The sequence below is a fragment of the Euprymna scolopes genome, chromosome 33 (genome assembly GCF_053919585.1).
Source record: "Euprymna scolopes isolate OS-2025 chromosome 33, ASM5391958v1, whole genome shotgun sequence".
Taxonomy (NCBI): domain Eukaryota; kingdom Metazoa; phylum Mollusca; class Cephalopoda; order Sepiida; family Sepiolidae; genus Euprymna; species Euprymna scolopes.
Genome location: NC_136514.1, coordinates 44,536,291 through 44,555,447, shown reverse-complemented (window position 1 = coordinate 44,555,447; position 19,157 = coordinate 44,536,291). Strand labels below are relative to the sequence as shown.

The following is a 19,157-nucleotide window of genomic DNA, read 5'->3' as shown; positions in this document are numbered from 1 at the left end:
AAAAAATATAGCTGATATGTCGATCTCTAACTTTTTTAAGAGACTACCACTATTATCAGAAATCTATATTTTATGTCTAGCTAAATACATAATGTTTTCTCTTGTGATTTTCTTGTTCTTTTATATAAATATGTACTGTAAATAATATATGACATTTTCTTCTACTCTTCGCTGGTGGAAAAATGTATGAACATTAATATAGGTCAGTAAAATTCTGATCTTAGAAGTTCGCGCCTAATGGCCGTCGGTACTGCTGTAGTTATTCGCACGGATACGTTGTAATTAAACGAAACTGGCTTTGCCTTGTAGTATTATACCTTATTATTAAAACACTATTACATTACGGTACATCTTTGTACTTTCTTCTATGGTTATTCTATTCTATTTTTAGTTTCCCAGTGCAATCTTTATTTTTATTCATTTTTTTTTCACTCGCTTTAGCATTACATGACTGGCCCTGCAAAGAAAAGGTAATATTGTTTGAACAATATTTGGTTGATTTGCTGCAGGATATTCAAGTATTCCACTTCGTATACAACGCTTACTTAGATTAATAAGAAAAGGTTTGTAAGAATGCGTTTTAACACCGCCACAAGTATGTGTGCATTCGGTACATCAACTCATGACTCCTTTTCTACTCCCTGTTTCTCTCTCTCTCTCTCTCTCATTCTCTCTCTCCCTTATATATATATATATATATATATATATATATATATATATTTAAATAAGGGAGTAGTCACCAACAGTGTGTATTTTTTAAAATTATTTTATTATTCCGTGTCTTGGTTTTTCATTGAGAATTATGTTTGGATCATTGTAATAATGTTTTTAAGTCATTGAAATCGTTTTTACGCGCGTTTCAGACGTTCTGTGAAGCGTCCTCGTCAGAAATTATTTTCAAATGTGTTGGGGATGTAAAAATGGTGATTTTTGTAGTCTATTTGAAGTGTTTCCAAGGGGTGGAGGCTTGTAAGTGTTTATTATTCATTGGCATGTTCAATTTTCATTACTCTTTTATTGGGCTTGTCAAGGCTGCTGACCTGGCTGTAGTCATTCTCTCTTTCTGCTAATGTTTTTTTTTCTTTTCCTTTAGGGTGGGGTAGGGTGTGTGTAATGTGTGGGGGGGGCGTGTATGTGTGTGCGTGTGTGTGTTTGCTTTTATTGGTTTGAGAATGTGTATCCTGTTTTATAGTATTATGAGGTTATTTTCTTCCTTAGGAAGGTGATTGTGATCCGAGGTCGTTACTAATGTGTATGTGTGAGGAGGGGGACCAGCTCTTCTGAAATAAGGGTAGGGATGCTTTCATTCTATTTTGATATTTATTTTTTGGATTCTTGGATTTTAGTATTGTGATTTATCGTTTTAGTCTTTTCGGGTATTCCTTATATTATGTTTGTTTAGAAAGAGGGGTGTATTTATATATCTAATTTAAGGTTGCTCTTTCTCAAAGGTAAAGTAACCAGTGAAATATAACGAGGTAAATACAAGAGTAAATACTACCGGGGTAGAGCAAGTTACACTTTCAATTTGTCTTTACATAATCAGTAATGTGTTGTTACACAGTCATGAGCATGTTTCGGTCTTCTAGTATTCAGTACCTAGAGACATCTTCAGGCAACAGCGTTTATATTCAATATAATATCTCTGTACCTGGAACGGTATATGTTTCGTAGCGCAAAATCTATCTCTTATTTATTATATCAATCAGTGAATCTATTATGCACTTAACTCATCAGAAAAAAAATTGCAACAATCAATCCGCCCAAAGGAAGTTTTATTTGACATGATTAAAATCCGAAAATTAGAAAAGAAGCTGTAAATATGTTTTCATTCCGCCAAGAATGGTAAATGTCAACTGAATTAAAGGAATATATTGCTCTGTAATTATATTGAGCTTCTTAAATAAGGATTGGTATATATTATAAGAATATATATATATATATATCGGTATATATATATATATATATATATATATATATATATATATATATATATATATATATATATATATATATATATATATATATATATATATATGGTTTTAAAAAATCAACACATCAAGGAATAGATCGATAGCAACAAACAGTGTATTTCATCGCTGGTTACAATTGTTTCAAGACTATTCTGACAAATTCAAACCTTATGTCATTTGAAAATTTTCACAAGAACAGCCTATCGTCAGACGTATTGAAGAAAAATCACTTTAACAATGAACAGTATGGAATCAATTTTCCTTATAAGGATAACATGAAAAAATATTTTACCTACATCTCATTCTTCCAAAGAAATGAATCTATTCCTTGATTTCTCTATTTTATAAAAACAATATATGAATGATCAATTCTGAAATATGATAATTTTGTAGCTTACAGTTTATGTCACCTCATTTTGAATTTAAACTTATTGGTATATAAACGATTATCGAATTTCCAATTATATAAATCCAGTAAAATTAGGAACACTATAAATAAGACTATGCATATATATATATATATATATATATATATATATATATATATATATATATATATATATATATATATACTATAAAGCTCGCTGCTTTTTCCGCGCTTAAAATAAACTTAAATACATTTTAATTTGTTCAGATTAAATATATATTATTATAGTGTTGTTATTTAAAAAGTAAAAAAAAATAAGTTGAGGTGTCATCAGCTAGAATCCAAACTAAAACTGTAGCATTCAAAGCTGGTGACGTTACGCATATGAACTGATTAAAAATTAAAAATAAACTATATGTATGTTCAAAATGTATCACGGATTTTATTTTTAATTTTGATACTTTTTTTTAATCCTTAAAAATATTTGGATCGGCTAAAGACCCATAAAAGAGCGGTCCGTAAGAAATCCAATCATTTGAGGCCCCTAGAGTTGCTCTGCGACATTTTGTTTCGGTGGAGATAGAGTTTGAAAAATATAGAGACAGAGAGAGAGAGAGAGACAGACAGAGAAAGAAAGAAAGATAGATAGATAGATAGATAGATAAAGATATATGTATATATATGGATATATATATGGATATATAGGTATATATAGATATAGATAGATATATAGAATATATTTAGATATATATATAGATAGATATATATAGATAGATATATGGATATATATACATACATATAGATATAGATATAGATATATATATAGACATATATATAGATAGATATAGATATATAAATACATATATATAGATATATAGAGAGAGATATATAGATACATATATAGATATATAAATACATATATATATATATATATATATGTAGATATAAATAAAAAGGAAAATTACAAAGATTTTTTTTAAGTAGGTTAAGCAAAAGTATTAGTTACGCATTAGTAGGTTAAAGTATTAATACAAATAAAATGGATACAGTTTAACGTCTTGTCCAGGACTATTTTTTTTCTTTTTTTTTTTTTGATATATAGAAATCTATATACTCTGAGCATTACCCCTAGGGGTTTCCGCTGATATTCATGCAAAAAAGTAAGAGCCTTCTCATAAGTGGAACTTCGCTGGTCTGTATTTTTAATATATAGAAATCTATATACATACAGGGCAGTGAAAGAAAAAAAAATTATTCAGTCGAATTCACCAACAAGTTTTGAGAAAAAACGTTGTAGCTTTATCCGTGTCGCCGGTATCGTAAATACATCAGCGATATTTTGTTCTGATGATATGTAATTCAAAATAATGGATTCCTTTTTTATCTTGTTTTTTTATGAAATGGTATTTGATATCTATATACTTAGATCTTTGGTTGATTATCGTGTTCTGTGCTAAGACTATACTGGCTTGATTATCACAATTAATTACTACGGGGCTTGTAATCAATTCTGGCTCTAAAATAGTCTTCAGGATATTTTTAAGGTAGAGTGCTTCCTGGGTCGTGTGTGTGAGCGCGATAAATTCTGCTTCACACGTAGAGAGAGATACAATCTGTTGCTTTTTAGATTTCCATGAAATAATAGGCCCATTTTCTGAGAGTCTGAAACAATATCCAGATAAACTCTTGCGATCTTCGTCGTTTGCCCAATCTGAATCCGAAAAACCTTCTAATTTTAGGGGACAAATAATAATAATAATAATAATAATAATAATAATAATAATAATAATAACAACAACAACTAGCATTACCTATGTTATATATGGCTGCTGAGCATTCTGTGAACGAGAAGCTTGAATGTAGACCCCGCAATATTGTTTTAACTTTTTTCTTAAACTGTAAAAGTACTTATCGAAGTAATCTGGTTAATGTAGTGCCTGAATATATCTGGTTATTACAGTTTTTTTTTTTTTTTTTTTTTTTTTACAATATCCTCATAGGAGTCTGTGACATTATTCCATTGTTTCGACCCCCGGAACGAACAGCGACCCCACGATATCATTATACCATATTTAGACAGAGCAGATAATACCCTTGAATCCAAGCCAGAAGACCAATAGGTATATTTTATTTTCACGTACGACTAAAAAGCGGCATTTTATTTATTTTTTTATTTTTTTATTTTAATCTCTTTTTACGTTGCGTCTTCGGTGATCGGGAGATCCTATTTATTAAATAAAGAGGATAGAAGGTGATAACATACTACGAACATTAAATCAACGCATCTAATTTAATTTAATGTTCGTAGTATGTTCTCACCTTTTATCCTTCGTTTTAAATAAATAGGACCTCCCGATCGAGTAATTTATAGTCTGAAAACCGTGACACGCATACGTACGCACGATAAAGGTGATACGATATTAGTATATTGATGATGATGATGATGATGATGATGATGATGACGAGGATGATAACAACAACAACAACATAAACAACATAAACAACAACAACAACAACAACAATAATAATAATAATAATAATAATAATAATAATAATAATAATAATAATGAAGAAGAAGAAGAAGAAGCAAATAGCTACGTATATGTAGTAAATATGTACATGTCTTTGTCATGAACACACTCGCTGAAATTAATTACAAAAAGCAGGGATTTCAATCCCAGCAATATATTTTAGAGTAAATGCTTCGTTTTAGAAGATACCCGTAATGTTTGTAGAGAGAGTATTGTGTTATATGAAAAAAAAAAGTTAGTATTCACAGAGCGGGAATGTAGATTCGATACTGGAAATTCACAAAGTGTGTAATTAGTTTTTTTCTATGAAATAATATTTTTAATAACCAAGTGGGTTGGGAAAATTATTGCTGTGTCTTATGGACAGTTATAGTAGGATATCGCTCTTAATTATTGAAACTGTTGATATTCTTTTAATCTTTCTTAATAATGTTACTTAATATCCTTATTCATTTCTTGTAACTGTTTAGTTAAGTATGGGATAATCTCGAATTAAGCGCAAAATAATTTACTGCAAATAACTTTTATCAAACGCAATAGCATTTATTTTTTCTTACCGACTTTTATAGTTTTAAAGTTCTAAAATAGTTTTAACTTACTAAATTTCAATATATATATGCGCTCGCACGCGCACGCGCATGTGTGGAACAAAATCAATCACTTAATTATTATTCCAATTAGTCAATCTATTATGCTTTTAACTCATCAGAAGATATCGCAACAATCAATCCACCAAAAGGAATTAACATTTATACGACATCGTTAGAATCCGAAATTTGGAAGAGAAGCTGCAGTTACCTTTATATTTTTCAATTACGCCATCTTGGATTTTAATCAAACAAAGTCATTGAATCCCCCTCTACGTACTAACCATTAAATTAATTTATGAACTTTCTGACAAAACATACTCAATTCAATATATATATATATATATATATATATATATATATATAGAGAGAGAGAGAGAGAGAGAGAGAAAGAGAGAGAGAGAGAGAGAAGCGATAGAAAGAGCGTAATACAAACTATGACATAAAACTTTTTCTAATAACACGGGAAATCCTGATGATGGAATTAACTGAAATGTTATTGAAGTGTCTTTCATTTCAAAGTCACGACTCTATTTTCTGTGATATCCAAATCAAAATGCAACCATAAATTCAGTCACGAAACGCACAAACAAAAGAATGCAAAATATAAAACTGGTCGATTGATCAACAGGTCTTAATGCATAATTAAATTTATGCAGAAATATGAAAATTGTCAAGCGCGTATATGTCTGTATGTGTGTTCATAAGATATTATATACATATTTATATGTATATATTGTGTACATATGAACTCACATGAAACAGACCAAATACCAAGGTCTCATGTACGATATGAAAAGAAACTGGAATCTTAGGGAGATATCAATCATACCAGTTATCATAGGTGCTACAGGGCTTGTGAAGAAGAACCCGAAGTCCTACCTTACTAATATTCCTGGTGAACCAAGTGCAAAAGAGATCCAGACAATTGCACTTAAGGGAACAGCGAGGATACTAAAAAGAGCTCTCGGTTGGTTTCAATAAAAAGGAGGGCAATTTAGGCAGCTGGTTTGGCTGCACCATACCCAGCATCACAATCTTCAAAGGAAGAAAAATGGAAAAAAAATGCTTAAATATATATATATATATATATATATATATATATATATATATATATATATATATATATATATTAATAATTAAGTTAATTAAACAAAGATTATTCTTTATACCTACAGAGACTAGTGTTTCATGCTTACGCAGCGTAGAAGGTGACAATTCCTGCCAGTCAGAAGATTCAACATAGCCACGAAGTCATATTTTGCTCTATTTGCTAAGCCTTTACTTCAGGGCCACCAAACAGCTGTAACGAGAGTGAAGAAAATGAACAACTAATAAAGGCCGAATTCGGGCGAATACATTTGATAATCCCGAGCGTTCGAACGATCAGAAGTTGTGATCATTGCAAAAAAGTTAGTTGACTGCCTTTTATTTATTATTCCGCAAACAACGCTCATCCTTAAGTATTCTTGAGGGGGCTTGATAATTATAATTAAACAATAATTATTCTTCATATATACACTAGTGTTTCAATCACCTGTTTAGGGCTGAAAATTTATGCCGGCCACAAGATTCGAACACAGTCATGAAGCTACCTTTTTATATATATATATATATATATATATATATATATATATATATATATATATATATATATATATATATATATATATGGCGATTAAGCTCCACTGAATATTCGGCGTTTCATCCACTCCAGGATTCGTCAGGCTTATGCGCATAAGCCTGACGAATCCTTGAGTGGATGAAACACCAAATATTCAGTGGAGCTTAATCGCCATATATATTTTATAAATTACTAACTAGCTCTACCTACGTATTGAGCACTTTGGAAGTAAATACTTAAAGTTTACGCATAAATCTATACTTTCGTATATTAATTTTATGTGAGTAAATGAAGTAGGTATATATATATATATGTGTGTGTGTGTGTGCGTGTGTATGTGCGTGTGTCTATGTGTGTGTGTGTGGTAGCATGTCCCTCAGCGTTGCCCGGTCGTAAAATATGCTCGAAAATAATATTTTGATTTTTGCAGATTTGGTACTTATTATTATAGAGCTAATTGATTATTGATTATTGATTATTATATTGTATCCAAATATAAAAAAAAACATAACATGCGTGAATCGAAACCAAAACATTTAGTACTTCAGCGATATTCAAGGTCTCGTGATCTACGGAGAGGCGAACATAAAAACTTTATAAATTAACGCACTTTAACGTAAAAATATATGTTGCCGCATGCGCAGAGGATACATATTTAGTCAATGTCAGTCTGCCAAGTTCCAAGTTCTCAATTTTAACTGTTTAGAAGCTATTTTTGCCGGTTAAAAACCGAAACGGATTTGTTCCAACAGTTCGAATCCGCAATTTATCAAGCTTTTGGACCAAAAAAATGATAGAGTAGTTTGGTAGAGTCTGTTCTGCATACACTCAGAGACAAGATCATTTTATATATTCTAGAAGGCCGCCTGGCGTTGCTATGTCGCAAAATATGCATAAATATCATATGTCCATCTATTTAGACTTCTTACTCCTTATTATAGTGCCAATTCTCGATTAATTATTATTCAATATATAGTAATGATTTCACAAGTTGATAAAATTTTATTTAGATACCATTCGCTAGAATCGAAGTCAAAACATTTAATACTCCAGTATTACTTGGTATTTATAATTTCAGAATCGTTGTCATTTGAACTAAAGAAGATGGATACAAAAGGTAATAAAATTAAGCGACTTTGAGCTATGAATGTTTAATCTTGCACATGCGCAAACCTAACAGCAGGAATAATGTTTTATCTGACTTATCCTGCCAGGGTCAAAGGATCATTTTACGAATATTTCCATTAAGTCGAAGTGAAGAAGTTGAATTGTTGAACACGTTGACGCATTGACACAGTTACATTGTGTTCAATTCATCCACGTTTCCAACAATTAATCTTGTGCCCTTTGATTTTAAAATGAACGTAGTGAGAAAACGGTTCACAGTTTCTTTAGTTAATCGTTTTTATGGTCGATTATGAGCACCATAAAATTCATATAATTCACGATGTGTTGATCGAACTGAACGGCGATTTTCAAAATAAATTTCCGCAATTTGCAAACGCTGCTCCAGTGTTAGTTTCTCAAAGATAAATTGCCAAACCAAGTTAAAGCCAAGATTACTACAGTAAGAAGTTTTCAGAATTGCCAATTTAAAGTTCGCAGCTTCAAGCACACACACACACACAAACACACACAAACACACACACACACACACACACATATATATATATATATATATATATATATGTAAGGTTTGGTTTTCTTAGAAGTTGCGATCTCTAAATTAACAACTCTGAAATAACAGACTTTTTCAAAAAAGTTAAGTATGCATACACACACACACACACACGTGTGTGTGTACGTGTGTGTGTACGTGTGTGTGTGTGTGTTTAAGGTTGGGTCAAACAAACTGCTTCAGCGTGAATATTCTGCACGACAATATATAGCTTTAATTCCAGGTGTTTGCACATTTTGAACGGGCGTGTTGCATGCAACCGGTGCATTTTCGTTCGAACGCAAACTGTTAGAACACATCGAGCAGAAATATTGCATCAACTGGACGCCATAATCACGTTGACAAACCGGTTCCTAAGCAACGTTGAACCTGGTCAGTTCTAAAATGGGTGACCATTTGGGACTTCCAGGTGCTGTATGTGCTCTTCGCTTGCCTCGGCATTGTTTCCAGTCGTCCTGAACTTCTCCTTGCAACTGGGCTCAAAGTGCTGATTCAGGAGAGGTGTGGTAAGTTGTGGTAAGGGACTGCGCGACCCTTGCCTAAAACTTACACGCGCAGTTGCACCTACAGGGAGTATCCTTTGTCTTTCCGGATTGAGCGGAGGCATCGATATTTTTAAACTTTTTCACCCCAAACAAGGCAATTGTCACTTTGATGTAGGGGGTTACTATCAGGGACATAAGCTACAGGGGTACTATGTAGGGAGTTTGGCAGCAAGATGTTTGTTCACGTTACATTTGAACTTCCGCATGTCAGTACAGTTGGGGAAACAGGAACCTGGGAAGGTGGTTCCAAAGTCTAGCAGTTCTGGGGAATAAACTACTAGGGTAGAAAGCTCTCTTACATCTAGGGATCTCTAATGTGTAGGGGTGGGATTTAGCTGCTTGTCAGGTTTTTCGGGGTTGTTTACATCGAGGGGTGCAAGTGCTTGCAGTTCTTCGGAGCATTCACTATTAAAATACTTGTAGAACAGGCAGGGGGATGCAACATTTCGTCGATGCTACAGAGGCTGAAGCTTAGCTGAGAGTTCAGGACCTATCAGGTTGGCGACTCTATTTAACCTTGTCTAGGAGCGAGAGACTAGTAGCAAATTCACCAGCACAAATATGATAACAATACTCCATACACGGGCGAATGGTGGCCTTATAGAGATACAGGATACTTTCAGGCGTGAGTAGTTTTCTAGCACGGTAGAGAGATCCTACCTTCTTCGCAGCGTTCCTGACAATGCTCTCAATTTAACTGTTCCAACTCATGTTTTCTGTGAACGTTAGGCCGAGAAGCCTAAAAGAAGTTCTTTCTGGTAATTAGTCTTTGGCCATTGCTATTGGTGGTAGAGAAGGTTTCTTGTAATTATTGAAGGAAACAAGTTTAGTCTGTCTAGGATTGAATGTTGATCAACTGCTAATTTGCGTTACTAAAGCTGAAGCTATCAAATATAGTGATTAGGAATATATTGATGAGTCTACTTCTTTTTTTAAGCATATGATCATATGACAGTTTTCAGATATTTTGCGTAGCCGTTTGCAAGATTTTTCAAGCTGTACCGCTTGTGAGGTAGGGGGCATACAAGGCAATGTTATATCAGATGGTTCTCTTCTTTACATTTTCAGATGGTTAGGCCATTTTGTAACCCCATCTCGTCATAGCAAATATTGATCGCACCATTCTTATGGTGAGTGGTTTCGACTGGAGCTAAGCTGCCTTATAAGAAGCGATTGTTATGTCAGCAGAAAAGAGTTATTTTTCGTCATCTGATCCATAAACAAAACGACAGCTTTATTTTAAACTTTTATTGAAAAAAAAGCTATTAAGGTAACGATGTGTCAGAGCTGATAACTATTCAATGTAGCTACCTTGAAACGTGTCTGGAACTGGGAGCATTCCTTTTCTACAAGCGCCGACGGGATTTCAGCGGATAGCAGCGATTAGGCTTGCTTTGGTGTTGTGGCAGGTTATGTTGGCGATGTTCCCAGCGTATGACTAAACGAAGTCCAGTGGGCTCAAGTAGGGTGAAGGGGGCAGTAAGAGAAGGGGATAAAGTCGTAGCACTCCTTTTATAGCCAAACCTGAGTCTCTTTGGACTTGTGGGACGGCGCCGAGTCTTTCTGCCACATAAGTTTTTTGCTAGCGGCCACCTATTTTTTTTTTTTTACAAGGAGGTCACCACTTATCAAGGCCCGGAATCCACTCAGGGATAAGGGTTATTACATGTACAGTACGTTGTACGTTAATGTTGAGATTTCATAAAGTGTCTACTAAAGGGGGGGCGGTTCATCAGGAATTTGTTTACGTTGGACTTGAAGACATCCAAGTTGTAGTCAGGTGGTAAACAGGCAGACGGAACAGAGTTCCACTGGCGTGCTGTTCTAAGAAAGAAGCTGTGTTCATGGAATCTACGTTTTCATTTAGGCACATATAGAGAGTGGGGAAAATTTTTGACAATGGCTTCAGATAGACGGGTGTTTTTCGTAAAGGATTGGCGAGGGGGACCAGAGATTGGAGCTCAGACGAGCACTTGCCATGGAAAATACGGTAAAACAAAGACAGGCTCGCAACGTCTCTTCTGTGGGAGAGAGGTTGCAGGGAAGAGAAAAGGGTATCCCCCACTAAGCCACGAAGTCTATTTTGTACTCTGTCATGGCAGGATAGGCTATTTTTAGCAGCACCTGCCCAGATATGGCAGCAGTATTCCATACTTGGACGTACTTGGCTTTTATATAGATAGAGAATTGCATCAGTAGTGAGATATCTTCTGGAGCGGTAGAAAGAATCCACCTAATTGCGCTTGGGGATCACCACACTGTTCAGTACATCAAGGTACACTTTGGTGTTGAGTTTCAAGCCGACTTCGAGGATGTGGTGGCATGATATGACTCTCACTTGAAACCACACCAAAGACCATAACCGTGACAGGAAACTTCGTTAAGCTGTGCCTTCAAGTGTTGGTCCGTCCGGGTGTTCATTTTGAGGGTGCTTGCAATGGTCCTGTTGTCATAACTTGAATCGGTAGAGAGCATGAGTGGTACAGCGGCGCATCTCCGATCTCGCTCATAGGGTACTGTGTCACTTTTAGACATGATAGAAGGCTCCTATCGCTCTTGGGATTTGCTCACAACTGGCCAACTAGTAGATAGTCTACAACAACAAAAAAAGAAAAACGGTTTTCATCAAATGGAAATGGAATCATATCGTCTTTTCTAGGGTGACAATTTTATTGTATCACTTGTATAAAAATGAAGAATTGCTTATGATCATTTAATATAAAGTCATTATCATAGAATCGTATAAATTCGAAAATTCGATTGTTGGTATTGGTTTCCCCGCTATTTTGGGTGTAGGTTTTTTTTTTCCTAGAAAGACATCGTGTACTTACAGAAAAAGGTTACCAGCATCTTAAACGATTTCTGTAAAGCGAACTGGATTCGAACTTAGAACACCCATGTCGTCAGCCTGTGTCTTTAACCACTTGACCACAGTCACCTTTCACATAATGCAAAGTGAAAATAAATGACCATTAGAATAAACCTTATATTGATAAGAATTGTGAAAATTGTTTTAAATTGAAGCACATATAATCGTAGTCTATGAATTTACCCAATGTGTGTTTTATTTGATCGAAACAGTAACATAGTTATTGGTCATTCATGATAAAAGGTCGAATCTAATATAAAAATTATAACGGTCGTTTATCTAATGTTTCCAAATTGGCAACGTTTCAAATATATATGTTCAAGGCAAAATTCTTGACGAACGTGCTTCGTGTCATTTCCTTGAATTTAGCTTTTGTGTTTTCCGAAGCTAATGCTAGTTGGTAAATACTGTTTACTTAAACAAATGCGCAGTAACAAAGACGTCTGTTGTTGTTAATACGTCTCTATGGTTGGTGTCTACGTATAAACAATATTAGTAATTAATATATGCCTGCTGTATTTCCAGTGTTGTCGGCTTGTACGCATACTTGAGCGTTCTCTGTTTTGGGACAGTGTCAAAAATAACATTGTCATTCATAATTGATTGAAATTTGATCACTTAGTAAGATCAATGCTGAACGTTCTGTATTCATTTCGTAGCGTTCATTCGAGTAATTGTTAACGAGTCGCATCGTTTCTCGATACGTGACTTGAAAACTATGCTGGTTCGAAATCTGAAATGGTTTAAATATGCGACCCGATCATTTTAATGTGTGCAAACAAGATAAAACGCAAATATGATTAAAAACACGCTATCAAGTCACTGGGATTGGAGTTACGGCAGCAGCAATTCCAGTCGCCTGTTTCTTTTTGATATAATTGAGCAGCTCTGGACTTGGAATTCCGAGAACTAAGCAATGCTCACAAATGTAACTGACGAAATGACTTAGTATTGGAACACGGCGCGGATTATCGCGCTTTATTATTGGATAATCGAAGTAAATAACAGATGTTACACATTGATCTTCAACTGTAAGTAAACCTTGGTTTTGACAGTGTCTTCGGGTTGAATTTATTAGAGGCGATTTGGAAACAGTATTTTTAAACACTATATATTATATTTCTCTTAGGCTGTTTGTCTGTCTATCTTTTCTGCTTTTTCTCAGAAAGTACTTTACTGATATGGCTTAAATTTCTATTGACTTATGTTATGATAAAGTGCAGCGCACTAAGTATTACGGTATCCGTGCTAATCACAGTTAGGGATTAATAGTAAATAGTCATCAAAATACAACATTTACCCAAAATGTTTTCTTGGAAACTACTGTATCGATTTTTTTGAAATTTTGCATGGATTTTTGTTACAAGACGCAGCAAGCTAAGTATATTAGTATTTGCACGATTCACAGTGAGGCATAAATAGAAATAAATAAGGATTATTATTTAATGCAAAAATGAGTACAGATTCAACAATATTCAACCATCAATTTGTGATAAACCACACATTTTAAATATGATATATAATTATGTTTCGCAATTATTTACAAACAATGCGACCTCGATTATGGCGTGTGATGTGATCATTGGATATATTTGGGATAAATTTAAAAAAAATATAAGAACACAAACTACTATTTGATCTCAGCTCTCAAGTCTACATCGGATTACATACTTTATGAAAAGGTGAAATGATATAAAGTTGGACATTGTATTTTTACATTCTGGTGAGTAAACCCCTTTATTTTTATTTCGTTTATACAATTTATATATTTAGAGACGTTCTTTATTGTTTTGTGATCTTTGTCTGTTATAGAAATGATTTCATGTGTTTAAATAGTACAAAATTCTCAAGGATTTCTCAGAAATCTGAAACGGCAAAATGTTTTCCATTTTGTAGGACTGATCCGCTAAAAAATCCGGTGAGAGTTCAATTTTTAGGATTTTTTTTTTGTTTCGTTGATTTTAGAGACTTATTTAAACACCGTAATTAGTTTTTTCTAATTAATTAATTAATTAATTAATTAGGTCTGACTATGCAAAAGAGAATTCATGGTAAATCTGCTTAACTATCATGACAATATATAAGTCAGTATCAATATCAATCAATAAGGGGTTTATCACTCAATAAGGAACCCCTCCCTGGACTTTAGACATCTAGCTCTGTCCCAAGCTATCCGCTGCTATATGGGACCCACGTGCTTTATCAGGTCGTTCCTCCATCTCGTCCTTGGTTTTCCCTTTGGTCTCTTATGTTCACAAGGTGTCCAGTCCTGATGGACTATCTGTTGTCATGTCAATATATAAGTATATTCTTCTTCTTCTTCTTCTTATTATTATTATTATTATTATTATTATTATTATTATTATTAGTAGTAGTAGTAGTAGTAGTAGTAGTAGTAGTAGTAGTAGTAGTAGGTGAGAAGTTAGATAAGGATGAGGTTTATATATTAATGTGGTCAACCCATATGGCTCATATGGGGGTCGAGAACTTTTTATACTGAATTGGCTAAACTCTATACTTGAAACTATGAATGCACATTATTAGGAGTGGTAGCAAAGGTTATAGTAATAGTTGTAGTAGTATCACCAAAATAAAACGAAGAGATATTTCGTGCGTTCCAAAGGCCCTTCGTGCTAGATTTGATTATTTCTAGCAAATTGTTTACCGCTCATAAGTGTTGTTTATTATCAATTTTATTCATGGTATTACTAGGGCTAGTAAAAATAGTGCCATTTCTACACGCTTGCAACAATGCGGCTTTGGAAACGTCATGTTTAATTTGAGTAATTCTTATTAATACTTTTGGAGCCGCCGCCGCCGCCGCCGCCGCCGCCGCCGCCGCCTATTCTTCTTCTTCTTCTTCCTCTTCTTCTTCTTCTAAGTAGTTAATGAAGTATTTCAAAGTTTAGGTTCCGAAGCATTTTACCGTTTTCTTACGAAGCATTTCGGTCCTGTCGGTGGGGCATTAGAATACGCCGATTGCCCCCTGCAGAGGGTAAAAGTCCCTCAATGGGGGTCCTAGATATGACCTTAAACTATATCCAGTGGTGTGGCCCCAGCTTGTGGGCTTTGGGGAGTGTGGAGCCACCCTTTAATTACCATTGCTCCCAGGTCCACTCCGACCCGGAGTGGTAGTACCTGTTAGGGTCCCAACTATGGTTTAAATAGAAACCGACGTGAAAACAACAAATATATTCTATTAAAAATATTTTTCTTCAAATTCTTTGGATTCGGCATTAAATAACCCGAAAAGGGTTGATATGCCGTAAAACAAAAACAACCAAACCAACCAAACAAACGAAGCATTTCAACGTTTTAGTGGTTAGTCAGTGTCACTTTGCTATATGGATATGTTTCCGCATTAAACAATGTTTATTACTTTATCATTATCTGAGAATAGTTTTTTTCCCACGTTAATTATCTTATCGACACTAAATTCTAGCATATATTATTCTATTATTTCGAACCGTCCTCAGTCCTATAGCAGTTCTTCGTAGTTTGTATAAAACACAAATGTTAACACGAGACGACTCGTGGCTACAGCAGAGGCGATGGCTATTATCGCTCAGATCATCATATGTTATGAATCAGAATAGTGTTGGTATTGGTTTCCCAGATATTTTTGTTGTCGGAATTCTTTCTATGATAATATCGGGTACTGAGAGGAGGAACTACCAGAAGATTGCCAACAACATCCTAAGTGAAAGTGATTTTTGTGGAAAGAACTGGATTCGAACTTGAAATATCCATGTCGGTAACCACTTGACCAGCGTATATAAGTTATCCTGACTATTGTGTATAAATTATCAGATAATCACACCTTCTTTCTAATAATTACAGCACCTTACACATTTTTTAAAAGAAACTTGTCCGACCTGCCTTCCCTAAGGAAACATAAGACCATCCAAATTTTGGCACATTGATATCTCACATATGGACAGTCTCCTTTTCGTTTTATCTTTATTCTAGTCATTCCCGATAAACTAGGCAGGGTGTTTCAAATCTACATACTTGAGACTTAATATATACGGGGCATTCAGACCTTTGGAACAACATCTATTTGATTTTAGCCGAAAAAGAATACCTCCTTAAAGTTGAAACAATCTGGAACTTGTTAAGCGTAGTTCAATATACGTTATCAAGATTATTTTTAATGTTTTCATGTGTATATATTTGACATAATCCCGTTGACAAACTGGTTCTCGTTGGATAACACAAGTTAAGCAACGTTGAATCTGGTCAGTACAAAAATGGGTGATCATTTAGGAATTCCAGGTGCTGTATGTTCTCTCCGCTTCTCTCGGTATTTTTTCCAGTCGTTCTGGACTTAGCCTTGCTACTGGACTCAAGCAGTGCCGATTCAGAGGAGGTGTGGGTGGAAATTACACAACCCTTCCCACACAATAACACGCGCAGCTGTCCCTCCAGGGGGTACCTTTGACTTTCGAGATTGAACAGACGCATTGAATGCATATAGACTGAGCTTGGTAACAAATAAGGCTGGAGAGCTTTACGTTTTCGTTTCGATGTTCGGACATCGCACTCAAGATATATATATTTTTTTAATTTTTAAATCATTAATATATATTAAGAAAAATATCATAATCAATAAATAATTGATTCTATAATGATAAATACGAAGTCGGTATGAATTGAAAAAGCATATTTTAGCATATTTTGCGATTGGGTGACGCCAGGCAGCATGGTAGTATTGAATAAATATAATACAAAATAAACCAATGTAATCTATATAATATGATATCATATATATATATATATATATATATATATATTAAATTGTGATTCAATGAATTTAAAAAAACTCTCATTGAAATGAAATAAAGTGGTTGAGTTTTTCTAAAATATTCTTTGTCTTGCCTAGAATAATAAACATTCTTTGATATGAAACTCAACCACTTCATTTAATTTCAATGAGAGTTTTTTTTTTAATTCATTGAATCACAATTTAATTTATTTGCTCTATCTTGCATATCGAGCAATTCTTATTTAGCTGGGATAACTTATATAATATTACTGCCGGTAACATTTTGTAAATTTTACAATCTCACGTTTCCATAACAACTGATTGTTAAATAAAAACTACTCTGAAGTATATATATATATATATATATATATATATATATATATATATATATATACCTACTTCATTTACTCACATAAAATTAATATACGAAAGTAAAGATTAATGCGTAAACTTTAAGTATTTACTTCAAAAGTGCCCAATACGTAGGTAGAGCTAGTTAGTAATTTATAAAATATATATGGCGATTAAGCTACACTGAATATTTGGCCTTTCATCCACTATAGGATTCGTCATGCTTATGCGCGAATTCTGTGGTTGTTTCTCGTTTTTATATATGTTGAGGATTTTAGTTAGCAAATCAGTTTTCTAGTATCCACCGCGCCCCTTCCTATCAGTCAATGGGCATGCATTTTATCGAACAAAGGATCTGTTTTAGAACTAGGTTAGTGGTTTAAGGCAGACGATTTTCTTCATTTCTGCTCTTTTTTTTAATATATAAATATACATATGTGTACATACATACATGCACACATACATATATATATATATATGGTCGTTTATGTATATTCATGTTTATTTAATTTATTTATTTGTTTGTTTTCGATTGTTTTTGTTAGTTTTAAAGCTATTTTGTATATCTATCCTAGAGTAAGTTTTATTTTGTGAACACAATTGTTTGCTATTTCTCGTCTACAGTTTAATATATTTTGGGGTTCTTTAAAGTACAGGATTGCACATTTTTCATGGAGGCATAATTTACATGGGTCATCTAAATGTCTGCACGTGGTAGCTTGTCTTATTATTTTCCATTCGACTACCGGCGAATGTCCGCTTTCTTTGAGTTCCCAGTATTTATTCGCTAGTGTTGTTTTTATACGGTGTTTTTTTTATTTTTGAATGTACTATTGTGGCCATAGTATCGGGTTTTGAAATCTAAGGAAGTCATGCCTACGTAATATTTGTTGTTATTCGGGTTTTCTTTCGCAAATATTGTTGCTTGATAAACTACACTTAGCGTAGTTTATCAAGCAACAATCAAAACCCGATACTATGACCACAAAAGTACATTAAAAAAAAAAAAAAGTTTCATGGTAGTATGAAATTCACAAGCGGTCCCCAGTCACATGTATATAACCGTTAGGGGAGATGACGACGTTAGGTTTTTGCAACTTTTTGCAGGGAGGTGTCGACGTCCTCCTACATACAGCACCTGCACTTCCAAAATTGGTCACCCATTTTAGTAATGACCAGGCTCAACGTTGCTTAACTTCGGTGATCTGACGGGAACCGGTGTGTCAACGTGATTATGCCGTATGCCTTGGATGCAAGGGCTAGTGACGAAAGTTATTTATGAACAAACAACATATAAAGAAGAAATTACGTGTAGGTTCGTATGTGACGAGACTGTTTTCCTTGTATGGAGATTCGATGAAGTGTGTTATTGATGGTAGTGAAAAAGATTTGCAGATTTAAATCGAGTTCGGCTTTGAAGGAGATATGAACGATGATAACATTATCTCTGTTTTAAATAAGGATGATGAAAGAAGTGGGGAGTCCGTTTGTTCCAAGGTAGGTCTTAGTATGTCCATGTTTGTCATATGTTGTCCTTATTATATGGTGCCGTAGGTTTTCCTAGGTGTAATGTTATTAAATTATTTTCTTTTTCCATCCTTGGCGTCTGAATAATACGAGATGTTTGACGTTGTAGTTGCAAGCCCGGGTGAAGAATCGGAGAATTAGGTTGAATCAACTGGCTGGAGGTGAGTTCAAGGGCTTTCAACGAAATGGAGAGGGCACAGTCTGGTGAGTGGTAGAGACGAATAGCTGAGTGGAAGCGGAGTTGAGGGTATACGCTAGGTGTAAATGAGGAGAGTGGTGATGGACCTTAAAGGATAGTATATATCTCATATAGATTTCAAGTGTTAGGCCCAGCTAGTGG

The 19,157-nt window shown here is 34.2% G+C and overlaps 1 pseudogene; it reads right to left on the bottom strand.

The window, feature by feature from the left end:
- Positions 1 to 18,416: 18,416 nt before the first annotated feature.
- Positions 18,417 to 18,535, bottom strand: LOC145258570 (5S ribosomal RNA; annotated as a pseudogene).
- Positions 18,536 to 19,157: the final 622 nt, after the last annotated feature.